The sequence below is a fragment of the Lactuca serriola genome, chromosome 1 (assembly GCF_051521515.1).
Source record: "Lactuca serriola cultivar US96UC23 chromosome 1, Lser_US96UC23_V15, whole genome shotgun sequence".
Lineage (NCBI taxonomy): Eukaryota > Viridiplantae > Streptophyta > Magnoliopsida > Asterales > Asteraceae > Lactuca > Lactuca serriola.
In genome coordinates this window covers 73330216-73342376 of record NC_136408.1, presented here as the reverse complement: position 1 = coordinate 73342376, position 12161 = coordinate 73330216, and the positions used below count along the sequence as shown (strand labels likewise).

General features: G+C 36.6%; 1 pseudogene; it reads right to left on the bottom strand.

Annotated features, from left to right (window-relative positions):
• Positions 1-9127: 9127 nt before the first annotated feature.
• LOC145069430 (dirigent protein 21 pseudogene) lies at positions 9128-9781 on the bottom strand (annotated as a pseudogene).
• Between the last annotated feature and the right edge of the window lie 2380 nt (positions 9782-12161).

Here is a 12161-nt window from a genome sequence, read left to right as displayed (position 1 = left end):
TCTTAACCTATTAAGTGCTTATTTCTTTGACTTAACACGTCTAATTGCAGATCCAAGGGTAAAATACCATCAATAGTCATAAAGTTGTAATCTCAATAGTTTAATGCCTTAAGATCTTCTATAGCATGCATGGAGTAAAACTAAGCATCAAGACCACATTTTTATGATTCAATACCCCTCATAAGGTCCGAAAGGACGACTTATTGGGTCAAGAGCATGCCATACACAAGAATCAACACATTTGGGACCAAAAGTGCCTTAAATGTTGAAATTAATAGATCTACAAGATGGAATGATCAAGTTATGGACTTTTTACCTCCTGGAGGTTACTAACAAGTGGGGAATACTAGATCAAAGTTGCTTCCAAGCTTCAAGGTCCTTGCACCAGCTTTTCCTTCTTCAAGAACACCAAAAAGGCACATAAATAAGCTCAAAAAACTCTTCTCACTTAGGGTTTTCTAGAGGGTCGAATTCTCAGATGGGAGTTGATGAGAGAATGATAAATGAGGATATAATGATGCTTATATATGGACTAAATAAAAATTAGGGTTTGGAGTTTCTCTACGTACGCCCTGTATACGAGGTGTACTCCCAACGTACTTGGGTCCGCTTAGTATCCTCAGCGTAAACAACATACGCGCAATGTACTACCCTATTGCCCAAAATCACCAAAATGTCACTATGGGACGTTATAATTGTCCCCCACTTGAACTAGACTTCATCCACGATGTTGGCTGTCACAAATAACTTAAGATCATGCTCCCCAGTCTCCGCCTCCGGCTCCCAGGTCCACTTGGATCCTTTACGATGTTGCCACTGAACCTTTACCAAAGGTATCTCCTTTTTATGTAGAATCTTCATCTTCCTTTCCACTATCGCTACCGCCCTATCAACATAATTCATGTGCTCGTTGACTTGGATATCATCCAAAGGGACCACAACCTCATCGTCTAACGTGCACTTCTGCAACTGGGAAACATGGAAAGTACTGTCAATCTGGCTGAGCTCACTTGGCAATTCCACCCCGGTAGGCTACTCTGCATACCTTGGTGATCGCACGGAACGGTTCAAAATACTAGGGACCTAACTTTCCCCTCTTTATGAAACATATCACACCCTTACAGGGTGAGACCTTCCGTAGTACCATATCACCGACCTGAAATTCCAACTCCGATCGATGTCATTCGGCATAAATCTTCTACCGACTTTGATCTATCTGCAGTCTCTGCTTGATCTATTGAATAAGATCCATGGTCTGAAGGACTACCTCAGTCCTTCTCACGACTCTGTGACCAACCTCTCCCCAACACACTAGGGTACGACATCTCTGACCATACAAGCGATCAAAAGGAGAGGAATTAATGTTAGAGTGATTGTTGTTGTTGTTGAAAAACTCCACAAAGGGTAGGTAGGAATCCCATCTCCCACCGAAATCTATAACACAAGCCCGAAACATATCCTCAAGTGTCTGGATGGTCCGCTCACTCTGTCCTTCATCCTGTGAATGATAAGAAGTGTTGAAATGTAGCTTCATACCCAGTTCCTCGTGGAACTTCTGCCAGAATCTGGAAGTGAACCAAACATCATGGTCTGATACAATAGAGAGACCGAAACCCCATGACAAGCAACAATCTCCTGAACATGAACATCAGCCAACTTTTGGGCGAAGAGGTTTCCTAGATGGCCAAAAAGTGGGCACTCTTGGTCAATCGATCCATGATGACCCATATAGCATCAAATCCCTTGGCAATCCTTGGTAACATGGTGATTTGTTCCCACTTCCACGTGGGAACCTTCAAAGGCTGCAGTTTTCCATGTGGCCTCTGATGCTCGGTATTGACCATCCTACATGTCAAACACCTATCAACATACAAGGCTATCTTCCTCTTCATATACGGCCACCAATAACTTAGTCTCAAATCCCGATACATCTTGGTGGCTCCTAGGTGTATAGAAAAGAGAGACTTATGAGCCTCTTCCAACATGATCTGCCTGACCCCCATCAGCAACTAGAACCCAAACCCAACCACAACGAGTCAACAACCCCCTACTATGGGTTACAAACATGTCGATCTCACCCCTAATCCTCTCGTGTTTGTCGTTCTCCCTCTTGACTCCTTCTGCTTGTGTCCTCTTATCAAATCCAAAAGTGGGGAATTAATGGATATCCTCATACACATCTCTCCAGCTGATGATCCAGATAACTTGAGGCTCAAAACATCTGCTACTACATTCGCTTTACCCTGATGGTAAAGGATCTCGCAATCATAATCCTTGACCACGTCTAGCCAGATGTGTTGCCTGATGTTCAGGTTTGGTTGGTCCATAACATATTGCAAACTCTTGTGATCTGTGTAAACAGTACAACGGAACCCATATAGATAGCGTCTCCACTTGATGGAAAACACCTCATGTGGTTTCACCTGCCAAGAAGCATATGCAATCCTTTGCCCTCTCTGCATCAGAACCACACCTAAACCGGTGATAGATGCATCACAAAATACAACGAAGTCCTCAACACCCTCCAGAAGGGTCAATATCGAGGCCTCGCATAACCTCTACTATAGTGTCTCAAATACCGACTTCTGCTCAACGATGCATCAGGAATCTACTCCCTTCCTCGTCAGACGAGTGAAGGGTACATCAATCTTGGATAAATCCTGGATAAATCTCCGCTAATATCTCACCAAACCCAAGAAACTCCTAATCTCTAAGGGAGATTTCGAAACCTCCCACTACATCACGGCCTCGAACTTGGTTGGATCGACCAAAATCACATCTTGGTTAATGAGATGTCTTAGGAAATGGACCTCTCGTAACCAAAACTCACGCTTCAAGAACTTGGCATACATATATTTTTGCCTCAATACTCCCAAAAGCTCTCGAAGGGCTCCATGTGTTGCTCTCTGGTCTTGGAATACACCACGATCAATGAATACAATGACTGATCAATCGACCATCGGCCTGCCTACCTGATTCATCAAATCCACAAATAGTGAAGGCATATTGGTGATCCCGAATGGCATCACCATGAACTTGTAATGCCTATAACGAGTCTGAAACACGGTCTTGTCTTCGTCCTCCCCCTCATCCTCTCTTAATGATACCCCTACCTCAAGTCGATCTTGGAGAACCAAGATGCACCGTATAAATGATCAAAGAAGTCGTCAATCCGCGAAGGGAATAACGGTTCTTCATCGTCAACTTGTTCAACTCCTGATAATCAATGTACATTCAGTGTTAACCATCCTTCTTTTTGACGAATAGTATTGGCGCTCCCCACAACGAACTGCTCGGTCTGATGAACTGCTTGCTTAACAGCTCCTGAAGTTGAGAGGACAACACTTGCATATCGGGTGGTGCCAAACGGTACGACGCCTTGGTAATCAGATCCGCACCTAGAACTAGGTCAATCCTGAACTCAACCTGCCTCTCGGGAGGCACACCGGGTAATTCCTCCAGATGCACATCAACAAACTCTTTGACAACTGGAAAATCTGAAACCGAGACCTAGTCCTCCACCAGAGTATCAACTACATAGGCAAGATAACTCATACACCCATGCTGAATAGATTGTCGAGCCTTATCTGCCGAACAAAACCCTAATCCAACCCTGGTGCCCTCTCTATAGATGACCAGTTCTCCCCCACTTGGGGTTCGAACTATCACTCGTTGACCCTCACAAAAGAGACAAAATAGCAGTGTATGCTATTAGAGAATGAGATTAGATTGTATAGTAAGAGAAATAAGAGAAAAGAAAGAAAGAGTAGATGAAACATGATAAAAGATTAGAACATAACTCACTAGACCTGTGGTCTGATCTGATCTAGTAGATATGTTTCATGTTTGCAGGTTCAGGTAGCAGCTAGTATACAAGAAGAAGATAGGAGCATAAGGACTTGGATTTGGTTTCTTTTCCTTGTTGTTTCAGTTTGTATGTAAGATGTTATTGTAAACGTGTGATTTACCCTGATATTTAAAGTGTTTTAATTTTTATAGAATTTCGTATTTGTTAGAAAACTCTGATATATCCTTATAGATGTATGTGTAGAAAAGTTCATGTGGTTACAGTAAGTATGTTATTATGTATAAAAATAATATGTTAGTATTATTCGATAAAAAGTAAATATGTTGCTATTATGGTAAAAAAATGCATTGCTATAAAAAAATAAAGTTTGTTATTGTTATGGATAAAAATGATAATATGTTGTTATTATGGATAAAAATATAAGTATATTTCCAATGTTGGTAACAAAGTAAAGTATGTTGCGATTAGAAAATAAAAAAATATATGTTGCTACAATTGATTGTAAAAATAGTACCGAGTAATATGTATGTTTTACTAATTATATATGTTTTTTTAATATTTGTTTACGTAAAGGAGTTTATTACACAATGGAAAACATGCAAAGGGAAATAGAAGTGGAACCAAAAGCACGAGAAGAGATGAAACAAAGACAATCCAAATTGAAGCACAGATAGGTAACTTATGAGACGATTTGGTAAACCCGTTGCGTAATCTACCAAATGTATCTTAGTTTTTTGTTTTATACACTTTGTCGAACAGTTAATCATATGTATTAGTGGCTTTAAACTCTTAACACCTGTGTTATATTGGATAAGTTTCTTATCCGTATTTATTATCTTTGTAGTTGAACATGGAAAACAATATTTCATTATTGTATTGGATCTTTTTTTCAAGATTTACTTGTAGACAAAATTTGGATTTTTTTTTCTTAGGGAAAATGACATAAATGTCCTAAAAACTTTCTAGGGTTGACCTTTTAATCCCTAAACTAATTTTGTGTCTTTATGAGAGAACGAAGTTGTTTTTGTCGGGTCGATTACATTTGTTGACCAATATTCCCACATTGACTTTGAATTTTCCCATAACCTTGGACCCACATCTTTCTCTCTCTTTCTCTCTCAAATTCTTCCGTCGCCATCTAGATCATCACTTCCGTTATGTTCTACATGTGGGTTTTAAAAATCAGATGTTGCTATTACTTTTCATCCATAAACATGTAAAAAAGTGAAAGAATATAACCAAACTTAAACAGGAAAATGAAAAGATCTTAAAATGAAAAAATAAGCCCAGACAGCATGCGCTGGCTAGAGACCCAGAACAAGCATGGAATTTCTGGTTGTCATAAGAACACAAACGATTGGGGCAACAATGGCGCCTCAAATCAAATACACCCATTTGAATCGCAAGTTAACTAATGAGAATGTTAAACAGAATAATAATCAAATATGATCAAAAGATGAAAAAGGGATGACCTTGAGAAAGCCAACAAGCAGAAGCCAAGGAAGTAAGGCAAGAAACAGATGAAGTTCCATAGATGCAACAGAAGCCCTCTTGGAGGTTCCATTTGAGCTTTCTGTAATTTTTTCTTCCTTCCTCTTCACAAACTTTGGATCTCAAGAAAATCCAACAAAAACTGATCGGAATCTTGAAGATTATTTGTTTTCTAATGTGAATTCGATTATAAGTTTAGATGCATAACTTTGTTCTCTTTGATTTGTAAAGTTTTTGAACTTTAACCAAGAATCACCAGCGACATAAGCGATATTTTAGCGAGAGAGGGTATTACACAACAGGCAATTGAGTAACCGTCGAGTGTCTAGATTTAAAAACTAAACCTGTAGTTGTCAGGTGCTAAATCTGTTTATTCTTACTTGGGGATGGAATGAAACAGAAAGAAATCGATTTCTCCTTCTTCAATCTACAACTATGTCTCATTTTTTTGGTTTGTTGTTAACAACGATAGACTCATCAACAACAACCAGATGTTTATCCGCTTGAATCTCTTCCATTCACCACATGTGTCTTTTATTGTTTCCCAGTAAACCAATATTAGAAAATCGGCTGTTGCAGCGATGACGAGACCCATATAAGTCGGTGACCTCCCCAGAGACATCAAGTCTGGTTTTTGATCTCTTGGCAGGGAAGGCGAAAGGACGAGGAGGGCGTGAAGGGAGAGAGGGGTTTTAGGTTTAGAAGGAAGAGTGTTCTTCTTCTCGTCCTTTTTTGAAGTGTTGACTTAAATGATGTGGCAAATAGTATAGATGTGGCAAATAGTATAGATGTGGCAAGGAAACCGGTTAAAACAAGTCTAGGGGACTAAATAGACAGGTTGTCTAGAAATTCGTTCTCTCATAAAACCACAAAATATATTAATTGACTAAATGGGTAAACCTTAAAAACTTAATAAGATATATATGTCATTTTCTCTTTTTCTTAAACTTCATTTTTACCGATTTAAGATAGAAAGATGTAATAAAAATTATCATAAATATCCAAGAACTAAAAGACTCCCTCTTTATACAAAATTTGGATTTTTTTTCTTAAACTAAATTTTTTCCGACTGATTTACGATAGAAAGTTTGCATAAAAGTTATCATAAATATTCTATTATTAAAAGACACCGTCTTTAATCCACCATAAATGCAAAATAGGATTCCGGTGAAAATCTATGGGCAAAGGTGTCACGATTAACCGTCACTAACAATGCTTTGTCATCTCTAAAAAAGTTTCCAATATAAGGCTATATAGAGAGTGGTCACATTCAAGCGACCAGAAAAACGTTGTCAATTTAGCGTTTGTTCCACCACCAATTCACTAGACATTGGAAATGGTTACTATTCCATATCATTTATATTTTAATTTTTTTAACATTAGATTAAATAAAAAAAAAACATAATTATAAACTTAAGTAATCATTTTAGTAAGTAAAAAAATCAAATAAACACATTATTAATTTTTAAAATTAGATAAACATATATAATTAGATATAGTTGAAGGTTTAACTTAATTTAAAGAAAAATGAGAGGGTATAATAAAGATTAAAAGACAGAATCTCAATGACCAAATTTGTAACTTCAATTAAAACAAATATGAATCGTCTTCTTCACCCGTTTTCTGGAAAACTGGTCATTGCTCAATGTCATTGTTTTTTACTTCGATGGATACAAAGGAAAAGGAAAAAAAAGGTCAAATGCATGACTGTTGTTGCTGCTGCTTTATTATTTGTCATATTTTTCCGTTCTTGCACCTATGTCACACCCAAATCATCGGCGTGAGGGGTAGTGTTCATACGTTCTTAGGCCCGACACATCAGCAAGACGCGTGAGTTAGTCTTCCCCAAGGGCGGAGACAATACAGGGGCTAGCAGGTGTGCTGCCCCCCTCCCCTACCCCTCAACTTCTTTTATTTTTATTATATATTTGTAGCTATAAATTTATATCTAATTTATTTAAGCCGAAAATAAAATCAAAGTTAAGCCCGCCCACTGCCCCTCCAATATAGCCCAATTAATTTAACAGAAATACCAATTACATACCACAATTTAGGAGACGTCGATTTAGAGAGCTGTCGGCAATAACTTCAATGGGAGAGTTACAGTTTAATTCATCCGGCAAAGGGAGAAAATCAATTACAAGCACTCTCATGTAATTTTTAATTCTTATTACTTTATTAGCTAATACATATTTAAGTTTTTTGTAACTTGTGGTTAATATTTATTTTGAACAGTATAATTTGTAATTAATGATAATATTATGATCGGTTAATTGGTTTGTTATGATTGGTTAATTGGTTTGTGAACTTTTATAATTATAGGGTAAACCATGAGCAAAAAAAGAACAATTGATTCTTTTTTCAAACGAAAAGAAAATGTTAGTGACCCACAACCTGAAAGAAATAGTGATACAGAAGAGCCAATTAATGTTGAACTTGAAAAAAATGATGTTTCAAATTCAAGAGAGGTAAACTTAGATTCTTTGAATCGTGATCCCGGAGAACGATCTTTGATCTTAAGCTATCCAAGTCACCAACTTGATGAGATTAGACGATTATATATTAAACTTGGACCATTCCAAATTCAAAAATCAAAGTATCCTTCAAGTATTGTGGTCCAAATGATTATATCCGTAGTTTTCAACAAGCTTGTTTTAAAAATTTATGGTCGCTGAAATATTGTGAGAAAAAGGATGTTGCATTTTGTTTCCCTTGCTTTCTTTTTTATAAGAAACCTATTGGACGAGTCGGGTTAGATACATTTACGATAGCAGGGTTTAATAGATGGAAAAAAGTGAATTGTGGCAAAGAGCATTCTCAGCAATGAAAATTGTGAAAACGCGACTTCGGAATACCATGAATGATGATTTTCTTAGAAGTTGTTAGATTATTAACATTGGGAGAGAGATTGATGATACATTTTTCAAAGATAAACTTATAGATGCTTTTTCTTCTATAAAGCAAAGACGGACACAACTTAAAGTGAGGAAAGTACTATTTATTATACTTTTACAAAGTTTTTAATTGTATTCTTCTCAATTGAAGATAATATCATATGTATCTATGTTCTAAGTCGTTCTTTTAATAATAACAGATTAATGTATGAGAATCGGTGCTTATGATCATTTGAAAACTTTTGAAGATTGGTTCTTGCAAAGATTAATATAGTTCCTATTTAGACAATTTTTTTTTCTTTGTCGGCATCTCTTTCAATTTTATAGACTCGATTATGTTATTCGAGTATTTGTTTTTTAAATTTTTTATATAAGCCCCCTTATCTTTAAATCATGGCTCCGCCCCTGGCCCTCCCACTCCTGTTAGCCTAATATTTTATCTTACATTTTTCAATAATTTTGTTGAAAATAATTTCCCAATAAAATTTTTTGCAATGTTTTTGTTAAAATGATTTACAAGCTGTATACCAATGGAAACGTTTACTCGTCAGAAATACTAAACTTTTTCTGATAGTGTTAAACTGTAATCAACTCATACCAAAAATAAGAATAGATTGTTGATTCGAGCCCATATACAATACAAAAAGTAGGCCTAAACCGATCCCCCTTGATTTCCTTATGCGCTAGCTAGGGGTCGCCTGGGTTGGCCATGTACAGTGATTGTACACGGTAATTATAATTTAACTAAACTCAAGAATGCTTTTATAAAGAAAAGGGGTTATCGAAATTTACCTAAGAAAAATTGAGTGCGTTCATTATATTATGGAAAGAAACAAAAACACCTTGTCGCTAAGAATTTATAAAAGATAACAAATGAAAAGGAAGCATATTTTTCATTAAACACAATAAACAATTAGTTCTAGACCATCAACAATTCAAAAACCAAATACTGTGGAAATTTAAGCTTGTGAAACCTTGATCCGATCATTTGAAGATGATGATCAATAATGAAAGACATAAACATTATAGTTGACAATAGCATCACCACTACTCGTATTTAAAAAATGAGTCTTTGCAAGTGCATAACCACTTGCAAACCGAAAAAGTCCAGTGCCTCCAACGATTGGCATTTCTCTAACAGGCGACGTCACCGGATTCCTCCCTATCATACTCAAAGTGCTACCATTGTACTTTCCTTCAGTGAAAACATAATTCAAGACCATCAGCAAACCGAATTCATTTGAATCAGCAGATGCATACATTCCTTGTGCTCTTCCCACAATCTTGGAGCTCGGTTCAGGATCCATTGTCAATGGGTTGTCAAACATGAGCGTTTTCCCAAACTTGGTGGGGGATGTGTTGCTCATGGCAGCCTCAGCCACTGGAACAGCAGTGGGGTGATCTCCACTTACGGTGTCATGGAAGTAGAAGTCAAGGTGGCTTAGTTTCTGTTTTTTGAAACCAAGTGATTTTGATGACAATGTTCTTGAAAATTTATGGGATTTTCCATGAAGGAGAAGCGAAAATATGAGTAGGGTAAGAATGGTATACTTATGTTTTGGAAGCATTTGGGCCATGGTAGAATGAAAGTTAGAGTTGTGGAGTTTAGGGGTTGTGTGGTGTTTCATATTAATAAAGACAAAAAACGGGTTAGTGTTTGAGAAATTTCGTCAGAAACCAAATACTATATTTCTTTTATTATTCCTGTTCTTTTGTTAATAAGTTGCCGGCCAAATATACGCGAGGCCTGGTCGACCGGCAGCCTAGTGTATTTTTTTTTAGAACGGCTAATTAATGTGTCATTTTTAATCTGTTGATATCCTTTACTATCCGTAGGTAATGTAAATTAATAAACAAACCAAAATGTTATTTTATTATTGTTCATTTTACAATAATAATAACTAATGTTCTTTTGTACTATTAGTATTATTATTTTTTCCTTTTCTTTTTATATTGAGATAAAGATACGTAAGTTCTTATTTATAAAAGTTTTCCGGCCAAATTGATATATTTTTATTCATAATTGCTACAAATTACTAATCAAAATTAAGTCATAATTAGATACATGTTGGAAACTTTGGTAAACAGGAAACATATTGGTTTTTACGTTTTTTTGTTTTCTTTTTTATTAGTACAGTAAAGTGTTGGAGTGGACATTGAAATATAGCAAAATTATTATGTCCATTTTCTACATGGACCGGAGAAAGGCAAGCAACACAATGCATAACCCAGGTTTGTATCCTATCATACCAACATTCCCAATATTAAGTATAGCAACCCCTTTAACATCCATTACCATCACATCAGGAATCGACATTTTTTTTATGTGAAATAATCGCTTTAACACCACATCAGAAATAATATTTTTACGTCTCAAAAACTAACTTTGTTACAACCTACCTTCAATCACGCTTTTATCTCTATATATTTGATATGCCATTAAGTTCCCCAAGGAAAATCCAACCATGATCTTAATGTGCTCAAATATGTAACATCAAAAGTTAAAGTTAATAACTAAGCTGCAGAGATCTGTTGATCCCTTTAGTACATTCACCGCAGAAGATTCTACCACCTGTGCTGTCCCAAGACATATAAACCCAACGCTAAAACTTTAAGTATTAATAGAGGCATAATGGAATTTGGGATCATTTATGTTGATGCCCCCACTATCATCCCTTCAACCCAACCTACATAAACACCTTCAAATTTTAGAGAAGCCGAGGATGATATTTTGGAGCTACACCATAACACATGTATATTTTCTTAACCAGATCATGTAAGAGTACAATGCAATGTTTAAAACTTAGACATCCAAGCAATGAATTATCTTGCGTAAACAACTAACTTTAGCATATTATATAAACATCCCGACCAAATGAAAATAGATAGTAAATAAGGGTAGAAAGCATAAAGTATTAAAAATTGCATTTTATCTAGACAAAATTGCAAAAATGGTCCCTGTGGTATGCATTTTTTTTGGGTTTTAGTCCAAACCACAACTTTTTTGGATTAGTGGTCTTTTTGAGGTAGTTTCGTTGCGTTTTTTGCCCCCCAGTAAACTGAAATGACTGTAATGCCCTTGGGGTATTTATTTTTCATTTTTCTTTCGTTCTTTTAAAATCTAATTGTTTTCTATTTATTTTAATAATTAAAAAAGTGGGGCCACCTCTCTCTCTCTCTCTCTCTCTCTCTCCCAAACTAATGAACCCAAATCTGATGAGGTAGTGTCAAAATCTGATGAAGGAAAAAGCCATGATTCAAAAGACACAAAGATGAACTATTATTCAACATACATACATTGATGAACCCTGAAAAAAATCCTAAGTTCCCAGATCCGATAAACATATTCATCGCACAACACATCGTTCAACAAACTGCACACATCGATTCAACTTGTTATGAGGTTTCACAAACTGGTGAACTTGATTCAACACACACACATACATGCTGATGAAACCAAATATCAAACACCGGACCGGCCTATTGCACCTACGATCAAACACATCATACCATTCTTTCACCTTCATCTCCCAACAGTTCCCCACCCCTGTACAAACCAATTTTGGAATTGATTTTTCCAGATACAAAAAGGGGAAACATCACAGGTCTGGCCTAAAATCAAAATAAAACCTGTTGTAGAGCCAGTGAGTTCCCCACCCACATTGGTTAGTCTCCAGTCAAAGAAGCATAATGCTCCAACACCTGCACCTGTAATAGCGTCATCACGTGCTCCCACTGAATATCCTGGGTCGAGCATCGATTCCCCTTCTCTGTTCAAGTTCTAAAAAACGTAACAAAAAACTTCTCCAGGTTGCAGTCGATTTGGGGTTTGTTTACAAGAGTCAAGAACACGAACTAGGTTGCGGGAGCTATATTGATGAATTCCAAGCAAAAATAGTTGTGCTTTCCAAAGTTTGTCATTGGTGCCTGATGGAGAGAAATCGGTGAGTTCATGTGAGGATTTAGGG